This window comes from Stegodyphus dumicola, chromosome 12, assembly GCF_044657685.1.
Source record: "Stegodyphus dumicola isolate Sdum_Otavi_A_Nest chromosome 12, ASM4465768v1".
Taxonomy (NCBI): domain Eukaryota; kingdom Metazoa; phylum Arthropoda; class Arachnida; order Araneae; family Eresidae; genus Stegodyphus; species Stegodyphus dumicola.
Genome location: NC_140779.1, coordinates 106748021 through 106763305, shown reverse-complemented (window position 1 = coordinate 106763305; position 15285 = coordinate 106748021). Strand labels below are relative to the sequence as shown.

At 34.9% G+C, this 15285-nt stretch overlaps 1 protein-coding gene across 1 annotated transcript in view; it reads right to left on the bottom strand.

Annotated features, from left to right (window-relative positions):
* The window catches only part of LOC118203919 (uncharacterized), a 98769-nt gene extending 84099 nt beyond the window's left edge, over positions 1–14670 (bottom strand). The window contains exon 1 of the mRNA XM_035376236.2: positions 14517–14670. The gene's annotated coding sequence lies outside the window, so the exon portion shown is untranslated. The remainder of the gene's footprint in view (positions 1–14516) is intronic.
* Between the last annotated feature and the right edge of the window lie 615 nt (positions 14671–15285).

Sequence of the window (15285 nt, the reverse complement as noted above, 5' to 3'; positions counted from 1 at the left end):
TATATGTGCAATTCTTAAAAACGTGGCAAGCAGTGGGCGATTCTACACTTTCTCCCTATTTCGCACCTAATCTTCGTCATGATTAAGCACTTTTGTTCTATAAAAGTTCTAGTATAAGCGTAATTCGTCTAGCAGACTGTTGGAAAAAATGTTGAGTTAAAAAAACAAACATGCCTTTACTTCATGAAAACAAAATGGCGTCCAGAAAAAAAAAAAAACTAGCAGGTTGCTGTAGCGGGGTTGGTCGCCAAAAAATCGCCAAGTTACCATAATCCGAAGATTCACCAAAAAATTGAATCATTAGAATGATTGCATCTACTCAGCGGAAGAGGAAATATTTCAAATATTTGTCTCCCGGTTAAAATTTGCAACTGCAGATATTCACCTTTGTAATTATTCCAAGAATTCTACATCTGAAATACCACGGATAGAGTGAGATTTATAATTCTGAGTAGGCAGAGCTAATTTTACAAGATTTCAGTTTCCGCAAGATAAGAAATAAAATAATCTTTTTAGAAAGTGTGAAACGGAAGGTAATTTTGCTTTAGAGATAAGTACTTTTCCTAGAGTTCATCCGCTATCTCTAAAAGAATGAGACATAAGCATCTATGAAACGTATCGCAGATATAAAATTCTCACAACAGCATAACAGAAATAAATATTTCCCTCAAATACACTATCTTTTGCTGATGCTTTGTTCAAGGCAATATATTTTAATTAGCCTGTTTAGCTTGTTTTAAAGCGTACCATATATTTTTTTAATTCATTAGTTATCTTAATTATTAGACTGGTTTCCGATAAGCTAATGATAAGTACTACTTTCTTTTATACGATCAGCGATTGCGTCAAATATCAAATATCAAGCATTTAACTGAAATTTATTTATCTTACTATATTTCTCTAAAATAAAAAGAAAACTAAATTTACAAAGCATTAAGTTCCATCCGTAATATGGTTCGAAAAGTCGCAAATCTATCGCCTCATGTTATGAAAAATAATATAGAAGTTTCTGTATATTTATTTGAACCACAGGATCAAATTTCGCAGATTATCTAATTTCATAATAATCTGATTTAACTCCTTCCTGCTAAATTTTATACATGATCTTTGAAAAGCAGACTCGATAAAATTAGCACCTCATTAACAATAAAAACCTAAGACATACAGACGAGTTTTTTTCGGCTCTTTTATTGATTGATTTATCATGCTCCGTCTTTAGACACTACACGCCAAGAGAGAGATGCCCCGTGGAAGACCTTTTAATGGAAACTGCCTAGTATCTAGGTTACACACGGAGAAGAGCACGACAATACACGTGCAGCCATTCCGTTCGCAGGGACGCGAACCCCGGATCAAACTACCAGTGTTCGATGACTTTTACCGCTCTGTCGCAGGTGGTTCTATATGAACACGTTGAGAAAACATTTAAATACTTAGCTTGGTACTAAGGGCCGTAAAAAATCGCCAAACTACTGTTGATGCCAATGCTGCCAAAGATAATTACAGTAACCCTGACGCATGAAAGGAAACATAATAGTAAATAACTAAGATTATTGTTTTAGTTTAGATGAAAGGTTAATTTCATGAAAATACATTTTTTGTTATAATTTATAAACAAAAGGCTAAACATAACTGAAATTAAACGGGAGATATAATTTTTTTTTATGCCTTCTAACATAGCAGAGACTATTTAATTTTTTTTTTTTTTTTTTTTTTTTTTTTTTTTGTGCCAGCGTCTGTACATAAACTCGGACAAATAATAATTGAAATGCTGTCTAGCAGTACAATTTTTATTACGCCATTTAGCACTGCCCCACAGCCGCGCTACTGTTTGTCTATGACACTCACTTTCAGGGTCCACAAAACTGTGATTGACAGTAAAATGTACAAAACCGGCATTTTGCAGTTCATCCGACGTGTATGATTTCCAGCAGTCAGTATAAATAATGCTTCCTTCTGCGATATTTTCTTTTATGACGTTCAATAAAGTTTTCGCCGATCGTTCTGGAACAGCGATTAAGAAGAAACATTCATTGGATTCTCTGCATATGCCGCCGAAGACACATTGTGGCTGAAGAACACGTCCAACGTTATTCTTTCTTCTAACTTAAAAGGCTTTTCGTCTACTTCATTAATTTTGCCCCATCAGCCGATTTTCAAGTTAGGCCGAGTAAATACAGTTGCGGCACACACTTCACGCATGTAACTGTTCCAGTCTACAGTTGTACTGTGGTTCATCTTCAGATGGAGTTCACAAAATTCAACAGATATCATCTCCGGACATATAATAATAGTTAAATGATTTTTTTAATCCAGGACCTTCTCAGCTCGAGACAAATATTCTGCCACCGCACTATAAAACCTAATAAACAGCTAACTTTATCATATTATATTCTTTAACATTTAAATTAAATTGATTCTCAGTGAACTTGAATTTGATATGGGTTTGATATCGATACTGATCGGATTGTCTTTCTTAGAGTAAAAGAAATGTGTTAGTTCTTATGTAATAAGAAAGAAGTTAATAAGCACTTTGGATTCGAAATGTTAAAATTCAGCTGTGTTAAAGAGTTCTCACGCTATTGTGAGTTAAGAAAGTAGCGAAACAAGTTTTTAGGGTAATGAAGTTTGAAACAAGATTAATAGGATGTGGAAAGTTCATTCTGCAAGCACCACACGATGTCTGATAATAAGTAAATGTCCATTATAAATCACTGAAAATAAAAACAGATTTAAATATGAAGCAAATAAATCTTTGCTGATGTTTTTCAATGTTCGCATGACTTCTGTTAATGAGAATACATTATCTATCTCATGAAACTTCTTTAAATACTTTTCAACAAACTGAAAAATTCATACATAATGCTTCATATTGTTAAGAATTTTGTACATTGATAGATGATTTCAGTACAGTCATATGTGATTTTTTTTTTTTTTTTTTTTTTCAATGTAAAGCGAAACAAATTTTAAGAGAAAGCTATGCCAGAAAAGTAAGAGCACAGGAGCGAGTGCATTTAACATTGAGTAAATGGGCATCTCAGTAATTTGGCAATTTATCGCCAAGTTGACAACGGTTTTGGGAACTTATTTTGTTGCCAAATTTGGCAAAAACTCGCTAAAAGTCACCGCATTTAATGGTCATTTGGCGACATTTTGGTCCGGTTTCTGTATCACCGTAATATGTATTGAAATTGAATAAATGTAATTGACTACTATGTTAGTTGTAACCGTAATTCAACCCTTATATTACTTTCCAGTAATTTCGAGAAGCAGAAAGTACTAGAAATATCTCGGCGGTCGGTTGAAAATTATTTGAGTTCGAAGAGAGAGTATCTGCTCTCGGGTGCTTAGTTATTATTGTGCGAAAGGTTAGTTCAGCTTGAATTGAGATATATCCGAGTTAGCTTTCTCTTTAGATGCACTTTACATTGTCTTGTGTTTAACGGTTTTAGTAGTTTGAAGCGTAACTACTGACTGTACTTTGTGATACTGTGGCACCAGTACGAGTATTTCTGAGGAACTTTGAAGCTAACTCGGATGCTTCCAGAGTTCTGGAAGTATTCTCTTCCAAATATTTCCAGAACTTTGAAGTATTTGTTTTGATAAAATAAATTTTTATCAACTTATCATAGGAATTGTGTGCATTCAATCTATTACGAACCCGTTACTCACACAACAATATATTTCTTTTATATATTTTGTCCTGAAATATCTTAATGTTAATTCAGCCTGCATTAACTGAAATCTAATAAAACGGGATTCCGAAACCAAAGTCAAACTCAAAATTGTTTGCTGAAAGATCTAAAAAAAGGAATAACCTGTAAAAAATCTAGCTATTGGTAAAAGTATTCCAGTGTGAAGTATCAGTATTTATTGATTTATAAATATACACTAGACACCGCTTTATGTGATGGCGGTTAATGTTATCATTCGGATATTTTTATAGAAATGCCGAAATCCCGCCCGTTTGTATACGAAAACATGGAACATACATCACTTACTGTGATCAACAATTCGGTTAATACACTCTTTTGCAAACAAATCGAAGCACCATGAAGAAAGTGGTTGTTTTTGATGAAATTGAATATGTGTATAGCTCATACACAGATAATAAAAAATCAAGGTCATAGTACCTGTTCAAGACTCACAATCATCCATTGAGTGTTCAAATTAGTAATTGGTTGAACCTCCCATGGCGGCAATGCATCCTTGAATTCGTCAAGGCAAGGAGTGGTAGAGGTTCCTAATGTCATCCTGCGACACATTCTGCCAGGCATTCATCAGTTGTCGCTCCAGATCTGCGATATTTTGGGGTTCCCGAATCTGATGGCCTACCATGTCCCAGCAATGCTCGATTGGTGAAAGGTTTGGTGACCTTGCTAGCCAAGTAAGAGTATCAACCGCACAGAGGCAGTCCAGAGATATGCGAGCGGTATGTGGCCTGGCATTATCTTGTTGGAAAATGGCCACAGGATGGCATGCAACGAAGGGTAATGCAACCGGCCACAGGATAGTTTCAACATATCGTTGAGCTGTTGTAGATGTACGGAGGATGACTAAAGATGACCTCCTGTCATAAGAAATAGCGTCTCACACAATCACACCAGGGGTTATGGCTGTATGCCTTTGTAAAACGAAGGCTGATTGGGATCGCTGGCTCCGTCCTCTCCAGACGCGAACACAGTGGTCATCTGCTTCAAGAGTGAAGCGGGATTCATCGCTGAACACTATAGGATGCCAGTCTGATGGCAGCCATGATGATCGGCTGCGACACCATCGACTCCGCCGATGTTGTGGGGTCAAAGGCAAACTTCTTAAAGGCCTTTGTGAGCGTAACTCCGCCTCAGACAAGCGCCGTAAGATGCCGGACGGTACCACGGGAGATATAGACGTGGCTGTTAGTGCGTTGAATAGTCGACAATGATACCGTAGGAGCGGTTCGGGCCTGGAGAACAATCATCTTATCTTGACTCGCATTTGTGCTCCTTGGCCTTCCAGAGCCTTCATTTCGTCGGCAGTTTCCTTACAGCAACCATTGCTGCCAACATCTTTGACAGCAGTGTCTGTACGCTGCAAGTGGTGGCATATTGCTTTCCACTTATTATGCGACCACCTACAGTGCAACCCTACAATGCGACGACGTTCGATGTCGTTTAGTTGCCTGCAAGGTCTTCGATATCGTCGTAATGGCATCTTTGTTGCTTCTTTACGGAATTACAATTGCAGCAACAAAAAAAGATATATTCTCCGCCTCTGTTACTGGTTTTATACTTTGCGAATTGAGGACTAGAAATGCGCGCTATGATCGCAATTCCTGTTCATTTGCCTTGAAACTTTGATCATTTGCATGTTCGATCAAGATGTTTTTGCGTACCAAATTTCTTCACAATCGCAAAAGTCCGTCTTGGTGCTTCGATTTTTTTTCCGTTTTTCGATTTTTTGATCAAAGGGATGTATGATCAAAATATTATATAGTATTTTAAACTGAAGTAAAATCGCTAGATAAATTAAAAATCTATTACAAAAATTACTCAGTAACAGAAAACAGAGAACTGTCGCCAAGTAAAGGATTATGTTACCAAACAGCTTGATTTCGATTTTGGTCGACCATTAGGCAAAACATAATCTTGGTTTGGCGCAGATTTTCAACAATTCCATCAATTTTGAGGGCGATCAGACACAGGTCCCTCTTCTTCAGAAGTAAAAAAAATTCTGCGAAGTAAAAAAAAAAATTCCCTGAAAATATCTACGCCAAAACTAAAGTTTTTTTGCCTAATTTTAAATTTTACATTAACAAGTTCTCTTCTAATGAGGGGTTAGAAACACAGCATAGGTCGAATATTTTTGAGGGACTTTATGAGCAATTCATAAACAAACTTTTATATTTTCCTCGTCAAAATACTGTTAAAATACTTATTTGTACATTTATTGTTGTATTTATATTAAATTAGTTAAGTTCCGTTGCTATTTTGCAGGATACTTTTTTCACATCTTTTAATGGTATCAAAATAGGTGTGGACAAAAGTGATTTCATTAGGCGTCTCCTACTATATATTAAAAAATTTATAAATGAGAGAAAAAAAAAGATTCTCAAGTAATATTCGCATTTTCAAGAACTGCTGTACCTATTGCGTAGGAAAATTCCTTTTAGGCTTTTATGGATTTATTACAGATAAATATTTCACCTTTAAATCTAAATAAAAGTTAAATCTTTCAATGCTTTTCTGAAGGAGAAATGATTTCACTTAAAAAGAAAAAGAAAACTCTTCAAATAATAAATATAATATTCTCATATGCGCTTTGCGTGAATAAATACGATGCTAAAGAAATGAAAAGAGACAAGATGAGTTGTGCACGAGCTTACATATTTGTGTAACCTAGATATCTATCCTGCTTCTTTTGAGAGTAAGGGGTAATATTTTATAAGCATATTTTTAGTGTAATAACATGATAAAACTGATATGAAATCGAGTAAAAATTAGTTCACGCCAAATGTCTAGGTAAGGGTTGTTTTTGACCTAGTTTTTGCACGTAAGTTAGCAAGTTTTCTTTAATTTATAACTCTTAAACTTCACAAAAACCCAAAACTGTGAAGATTCTTATACCGTGGCATATCAATCTTAGCGATGTAAAATCCACACATTCTTTGAAAATTATAGTATAGAGATGAGAAAAGTAAAGTTTCTATCACTAAAAAAAATTTTAAAATTATTAATTATAAATAACATCTAATTCTCAATATCAATAATTTTAATTATCATTTTATCACTAAAAAAGTAACTGATGGCTGAACACTAATTCTTTTCATTTTATCACCTGCTTCTTTCGTACAGGAATCTGTATTGTTAATTAATTATTTATCTTCTTGTTATTCGGGAAAATATTTTTCGAAAATTCAAAACGTCTGTTGACCTATTTTCCTATTCATTTTGTGAATTTAAATGTTGATGTATTTTGTGATATATTTTTTCTTAGCAACATGTGTATTAACCGCATCCGTGTGGGCTTTTATTGATATGAGTTTTTATCGATGTGGGCTTTTACCTGTGTGGGATTTTATCCATGTGCACTTTCATCCGGGGGGGGTATTTGTCGCCTGGATATTATCAAATGGGGTTTTCTTGTGGACTTTGTCCTGTGCGCTTTGGTCCAGTGAGCTTTAATCCCGTCACCAAAAGCCACTCACCGCATCCATACGGGCTTTTATTGATATGAGATTTTATCAATGTGGGCTTTTATCTATGTGCACTTTCATCCGTGGGGGTATTTGTTGCGTGGAAATTATCACAATGAGATTTTCTTGTGAGCTTTGTCCTTCCCGTTTTTGTCCAGTGAGCTTTTATACGATCACCAAAAGGTACTCATTTATTTGTTTGAAACTCGCTATTCCAAATCTCAGTTTATGTTGACCTTCCACTTCAAATTTTTGTTGTCTGTATGGACTCAGTTTTTTCGAAGAAAACGTTTCCTATATTGATAGTAGGTATGTTTACCGAGTAGGTAATAGATACTCGTTATAGGCAATGGGTATATCCATTATAGCCAATGGGTGTATCCATTATAGCCAATGTGTATAGCTCCTCAAAGTAGATCGTAGATATCCATTACAGACAATTAGGGAGTAGATATACCTAACGACAGTACAGAGCGTTCCGAATAAGAATTAGTACACACTGATTATATAAGAGTCAATTCAGACAAATATGTACATTTTTTAAGTTGCCATGGTAGCAATGATTTATTTATTGCAAAACAGTAGCAGTTCCAGTTAAATGCTAGAATCAATTATGAAATGATATCGAGAGTTACTAAGAACAAAATAATATATTTTTTGTAGAAATTCCAAAAGAAGTAAAATTGTAGCGTTTAAGCGTTATAGAAATAGCATAGCAAACTTTTGACTTTTAATGTTAGCAAAAATAATAACAAATATCAAAAGATCTATCAAGCCTTTAAAACAATATGAAGAGCGCAGATAATCTGATGACAATTGCATTTTGTAATAGAAGTCCAAAAAAGAAGTAAACAGATTGCGAAAATCTTTGAACAGAAGTTACTCAAAAAATTTTTAAATGTTTTCAATTCGGTTTTATGATAAATTAAGCACTATTTAATTTATAATTTAATTTTTAATTTAATTTTTATCACTTTGAGATTTAATTTATAATTTAATTTTTATCACTTTGAGAACTGCACTCGTACACCTTGTAAATGAGCACACCAGCGACCGAGTGGTAAAATCGCTGTTCGTTGAGACCTGAATTCGATTCCATGCGAACGGTCTGGCTGCGTGACGTTTTCTTGGTTTACCCCATGGGAAACGGATATCCGAGCCAGTTTTCCGTAGAAAGTGCCTCTACGAGGGCATCCCTCATCTCAGTCAGCTAGCCCTAGTATGCTTTGCCATAATCTACCAAGCCAAACAACTTATAAATACAAAATGCTTCAAATATTTCGGAGCGGTCATCGGTTTTAAATCTTTAGAAAATCTGAATGCGTAGTAATTTTAACTGGATTAAATTTTTTTATGCCTTCATTACATTAAGCAAAAATAATCAATAATGACGTTTCATATTTTTATATTGTAATAAAAATGCTTATTAAACTTTTAATGTCGTAAGGATTTATTTATTTTTAATCAAAGCACTTGTTTTACGTTAAGAAGCTTTACTGTCGTTTCGTTTTCTTGCCAGAATGCTATTTTTAGTTCGCGTGTATTCAAATGAGGTAGAAAGAGATAGTATTTAAAGGAAGGTTTCAGAGGATAGAATCAGAGCGTGTTCTGCCTGCTGAAGGTCACGTTACTAACTGCAGTTCTTGCCAATATTGCCGGTATAAGTTTCAGCCAACTTGCACGTTACATATTCCTATGCAGCTTGTAGAGACATTAGGAATATTTTCTGAAGTAGGAGAATTGAAAAATTAGCAAACGCCTTCGCCGGGAATCGAACCACGGACCTCTGGAATACCGGCCCAGCGTGCAGAACCACTACACCACGAAGGCACGCTAGGAAACCGGGAGAAATACGTTATATACTCCCATTTTTAAAAGACGACTGGGGTTTTTAGGGGATCCAATCACCAAATCCTGAGTGTGGAGAATCCTTATCCAATACTCTTTTAGTTCGAGCGCCACTGTAGAGCCATTAGGTTAATTGGGAAAGACGGAGAGATGAAAAATGAGCAAACGCCTTCGCCGGGAATCGAACCACGGACCTCTGAAATACCGGCCCAGCGTGCATAAGTGCTGGCTGGTTTGTAAACATGCGAAATGCCTTTTGTTAAATTACTTTGAGTTCTGCATTGAAAGGGTCTTTTACATCCTTCTTGAGTTCTATTTCATTTAAGTGTAGTGATAACTCGCTTATACGTCTATTTAAGGATACGCCACAATTTACACTTAGTTACAAGCATAATTTTTACAGCATAATTAAAATAAAACTTTCTTTGTTATGCATTGCGATGCATTAAAAACAAATAAAACAGGTGTCACAGATGGTAAAACTTGCGCACCACTAATCTAGCATATCCAATTTTTCTTTCGTAACTCTTTGTCGAAAGAGCTAGGCATTTAAAGATGTGACCATTGAACAGTAAACTTTGCTTTGTTAAGCTTTATTGTCTTTTAAAATGTGAACGGCGTGATTTTTTTCTCTCTCTCTCTTTTCTCTATACTGGTTCTCTCTTCATGGAAATTTTTTTATAAATTATTAAGAGCATTTATCTACACTCTTAGACAAAAAATAAATCTTATAATAATAAAAGCAAGTGTAATGTGTCTGTCTGTCTGTCTGACCGAGCTCTCCAGCCAAATCTATCGCACGCAGGGACCTGGAATTTTTTATACGGAAGCACAAAGGGGCTGGCCACCAGACCTCGAAGCCCGATTTTCGATTTTTGAATTAGAAAAATTTAAAAAAAATTATTTATAATTAATTAATCACGGTTTTTTTGACTCACTGATATTATTATTTGTTTTCAAATAACGTTCGATTGTAACAATTGATTTCTTTATTCTAGCGTTAGTTTGCTGTTTTGACGATACATTAAATCGATTAATTACAATTCATTTCTTTTTTGTAGCTTGTGGGGGGGGGAAGAGAGAGAGACAGTCTACATGTCCTACACTACTATTCCTGCGCTATTCACTTATCTGCATTTTCTAAATGCACGGGCAACGCCGGGCGGGTACACCTAGTAAATAATAAAATAAACGACGCACCAAGAAGGAGTTATCCGAATGGGACGAAAACCAGTAGAAATGATGTACATGTACAGAAAAACAAATGATTACTATTTGAGAAAAATTGGATGACTTATTGAAGTGATAGGGTTTCACAAAATGAAAAAGTCAGTAACGCGTTTGTCCACCTCTGGCCCTTATGCAAGCAGTTATTCGGCTTGGCATTGATTGATAGAGGTTGCGGATGTCCTCCTGAGGGATATCGTGCCAAATTCTGTCCAACGGGCGCGTCAGATCGTCAACATCCCGAGCTAGTTCGAGGGCACTGCCCATAATGGTCAAAAAGTGCTCAATAGGAGTGAGATCCGGCGACCTTGCTGGCCAAGGTAATGTTCGGCAAGCACTAAGGCAAGCAGTAGGAACATTTGCAGTGTGGGGGCGGGCATTATCTTGCTGAAATGTAAGCCCAGGGTGGCGTGACATGAAAGGGCCTTAGAACTTCGTCGACCTACCGCTGTGCTGTAAGGTTGCGACGGATGACAGCCAAAGGGGTCCTACTATGAAATGAAATGGCACCCCACACCATCACTCCTGGATGTCGGCCTGTCTGCCGAAAGACAGTCAGGTTGGTATCACACCGCTGTCCGGGGCGTCTCCAGACTTATCTTAGCTGGTCATCGGGGCTCAGTTCAAAGCGGGACTTATCACTGAAAACTATTCTACTCCAGTCAGTGGCATTCCACTGCGAATGAGCCCGACACCACTGCAAACGGGCTTGACGTTGTACAGAGGTTAATGGTAGTCGGCGCCGAGACTCAGCTCCCTTTTGAGCCGTCTATGAATGGTCCTTGCGGTCACTGAAGCACTAGTTGCACGTACAGTCGATGATAATGATGCATCTGGGGCTATGAGTGCCGCTCTGACCATTGCTCGGTCTTCAGGTTCTGTCGTTTCTCTAGGCCTACCGCTTCCTTCTTGACGCTGTGTGCGACCATGATTCACCCATTGCTGCCAACATCGTCTAATGGTGGCATCGCTCCTACTCAAACATCGAGCTGTTCGCCGTAAGACCAACCGGCTTCTTTGACAGCAACTACACGACCTTTCTCAAATTCTGATATCTGCGCATATCATTCGCGCACCTGTATGCGAGGCATAATTATTGTGTACCAGAGTACACGGAATGAAATTCGTGAAGAATTTATGACCTAGAATCGTAATTTCTCCTCTTAAATATCCTGCCAGTTGCGCAGGTCAGATGCGCTGTAAAGACAACCGTTCATTCATTGGCAGCCAAAATGTAAAATTTTGCATTTTCCGTCGAAACCTGTATGCATATCAATTTGTGTCCAATTTGTTTTATGTCTTCTCGGTGCGTCGTAATGTGTCTTTTTTTTTTTTTTTTTTTTTTTTTGTCTGAGAGTGTATTACAAATGCTCCAAGTTTTATTTCGAGATTCACTATTAAGAAATTAATGCTATTTTTAAAATAATAATGTAACACCTTTTAGTTGAAATGAATTATATACTTTTTAGTTAAAGCAACTGAAATTCGGTTCAACTTAAATTAATTGGCTTTGTGAAAATATACTGATTTTATTTTTACTTTAATTTATAATTTTTCGCTTATTTTAATTATTATTATTATTATTTTCTTCTTGGTCTTTGGAAATAGCAGATTAATTTAAGCAATTTAAAATTTAGTCGAAGCTACTTTAACGCTTGATTACATTATTTTTAATGTTCTAAAACATTTTTCCATTTTAAACTTTCCTTCCATTTAAAGCAAGATGGTTTGATCTTAATAGTACTATAATAATAGTGACCTGAATGCAATGCGCGCACAAGTTTCAAACCAGAAAGATGTAAAGTAAAATCATGCATATGATTCTGATCTTATTTTTAAAACTCCTAAAGAAATGTTAAATACAACTGTAAGATATTACTCACTGCAGTAATGAAGCAAGATTATTGTTATAATCTAGGTGGATAAGATCAAACTATCGGGAACGAGTGATTTTTATCAGACTGGGATAAAATTTCTTCATCCATTGCCAAAAGAAAAGATGATATTTAAAGCAACTTAGTAACAAATGAGGTAAAAAAAAAAAAAAAAAAAAAAAAAAAAAAAAAAAAAAAAGATATCGCATAGTTAGAAATGCTATTATAAAACTGAAATAAATGTAGGAATAAACATATTTTGTTTCTTGGCACATCGAGTCAAATTCCGGAACTTCATATATTGTGAGAATGCATTAGTTAATGGGATCAGAATAATGAAGTTATGAGATCAGAAAACACTGAATTGCAAAATTTGGAGGAATATACTATTCCAGATCAATACTAAATCAATGACTCTGATTTACAAAAATTCGAGTTTATTACATTTATCGCAGTAACTTAGATGCAGATGTTAAATAACGTATCGAGAAGAAAGGCTTTCACAGTTCTTGGAAACAGCTCATGGTATCGTAATGCAGGTTCTGGTACTGCTATTGATTTCATGGGTGACAATAAGGACCGAATGGCTCTAGCTCGGTTGACTGCAGGACATTTAAAGACCCTCAGATATTCCCGTGGTACTGAAACATGTCCAACTTGGACCCAAATGTAAAAACCTTGAAGCTACTGCGCTACATCTACTTGGTTGTGTTGCCTTGGTGTGCGAAAAATCTGATGAAGAAACATAATTTCGTGTTGGAAGTTATGAAGGCGAATAAACATATGGATCTGATCTGATTCAGATACATGACTGATTCAGATCCATAAGTCTGATTCAGATTTGATCTGATTAAAATCAGTCAGAAGAAGAAGAAATAACGTATTAAGTTTAAACAGAGCGACAATAAAAGCTTTGAAATGACATTTTAGGATTGGTTATTCCTTTCTGAAATATTGTAGTAAAATTATACTTAAAATTCAGTATTCAGGAAATGACAATAAATCGTTTTATAGTGCCAAATAACAATAAATAGATCTTTTTAAAAATAGTATGTCGTAAATTTTAAGAACAGTCTATGTCAGGAGTTCTCAACGAGGTCAGTATGGACCACCTGAGAGTCGATTAAAGTTTAAAGGATGTCTATGAAGATCGGGGAGTCGATTGTCAATTACGGTCAGATCAACGAGGAAGTCGTTGGGTCAGATAGCCGAGTATGCACTGCCAATCGATTAGCATGATCAAGATCTCGTTGATTAAAAAAATCCTCAATAAATAATTTATAATTATTTATTGATATCAAGCTGTATCATGTAGTAAGAAGAAATCATAAAAAAATATAAGTGAAAAAACACATTAAAAGTTATTCTATATATTTTCGAAATCAATAACATTTAAAAAAAAAACATAATTTTTTAAGTAATAAGTGCAATTTAAAAGGAAAGAAAAACGCCAGAACACAAGAATATACCATTAAAAAAATACGAAGAACACAAATTAGAATGGAAAACAAGTAATGGGTTGAATATTTTGAAAGAGATAATTTTAAAATTAAATTAAGTAATTTTACGCCAAATAATAACATAAAAAGTAGCGTCAATACAGCGCAACCATCGCATTCATTAAAATCAAACTTTCGGTGCTATTAAAATATGCAATTTTATTTCTGGAAACTGTTTATATTAATAAAATTAAAAACAATAATACAAAAAATTATAAAGCTTAAGTCTAATAAACCATTTTTTTTCCGAAAAATGTGTTCACATTCTTAATCTAATTGTTATGTTTAAGTTATTTGTGCGAAATTATTTCTATTATTATATTCTATTATTACATGCTGTACATTAGAGAAAAATGTAAGGGTGTCGATGAAGAAAATCATTCGATGCGAAAAAAAAAAAGTTTGGAATCCTTGTTCTATGGTAACAGAACAAAAAGTCTAAATTTTAGGAAACATCTATTATTATTATTTCCATATGTCATGTATTCCCGTGAGCTATTTTTAGATTATTATATATGCTACTTAAATCACGAAAACTAATCTTTAGGATTAATTATGAGTTAAATTCCGTGAAATTTCGCTCTAGTTAAATTTTCTTATTTATTTAAGTAATTTTTAATACAAGAAACTTCAGGAATTTTAATTACAGTTGAACTTCTAAAGTTCTCGTAGAAATAGAATATATATTTTTGCAAAATATATATCCTACTTGCAAAAGCATGACATAGGCAGTTTTTTTATTTGAAACTCTTCACAGCATTATTTTGAGAAATATATACATGCCTTAACAGAAATGGCAAAAATAGTTCGTTTAGATTTTAGACTTATTCAATATTACACATGAAATAATCGTTCACACAATTCTGTATCAAGTAAAACAACGCTAGAACTTACCAAACTTTCCCGTTCTCGTATGCAAGCTGACCATTCCCACAGACCTTAAGGATCGTATGCATTTCTGAGAAATGTATAAATTTGTAAAGAACACAGCGAATAAAAGTCGTGGCTTGCAGCACCTTAACAAATTCTGAAACAAACCTGCCAACAAATCTTTGTAAAATGCCAAAAGAATAGGGTGAGTGACAGCTAAATCTATTGTCATAACAGATTGCAATCATTCAAGGCTACCCAGCAGCCTTCAAATAATTCCCCGAAACCAGCACGTATTAAGCGCTCAATTACAAACCATTTGTGCATGGTGAAACACAATTCGCTTTTTAAAACCAGTCCCTAATCTTCTTAACTCTATACAACTACATTTGTTTTGGTTCATAGCATGGGCAGTAGTAAAAGTCGACAGCGTTTATAAACAGGAAACACAAGTTCAAAGACGTCCTCCTATTTGTTATAATGCGATTATAGATTGTGTTATAACCCGTTCGTTAACATTATTGAGAATTATACACTAAAAAAGAAAAGAATCTCGAATACGGAGATTATCTCAAATTATAAAGTTAAACCATCAGTTATAAAAATTTAAAACTGCAGTCGATGAACAGAGAATGAGAAGAAAACAGAATAATATGATTCAAGAAAAGCGTACTGAAAGCTATAAGATTAAAATTCAAGATTCTGCATTAATAGATTTTTTTTTAAGGCTGTTCAAATGGAACTAACTACTAATGCAGTAGAACAAAGCAATTCACTGCTTAATTCCAAGCCA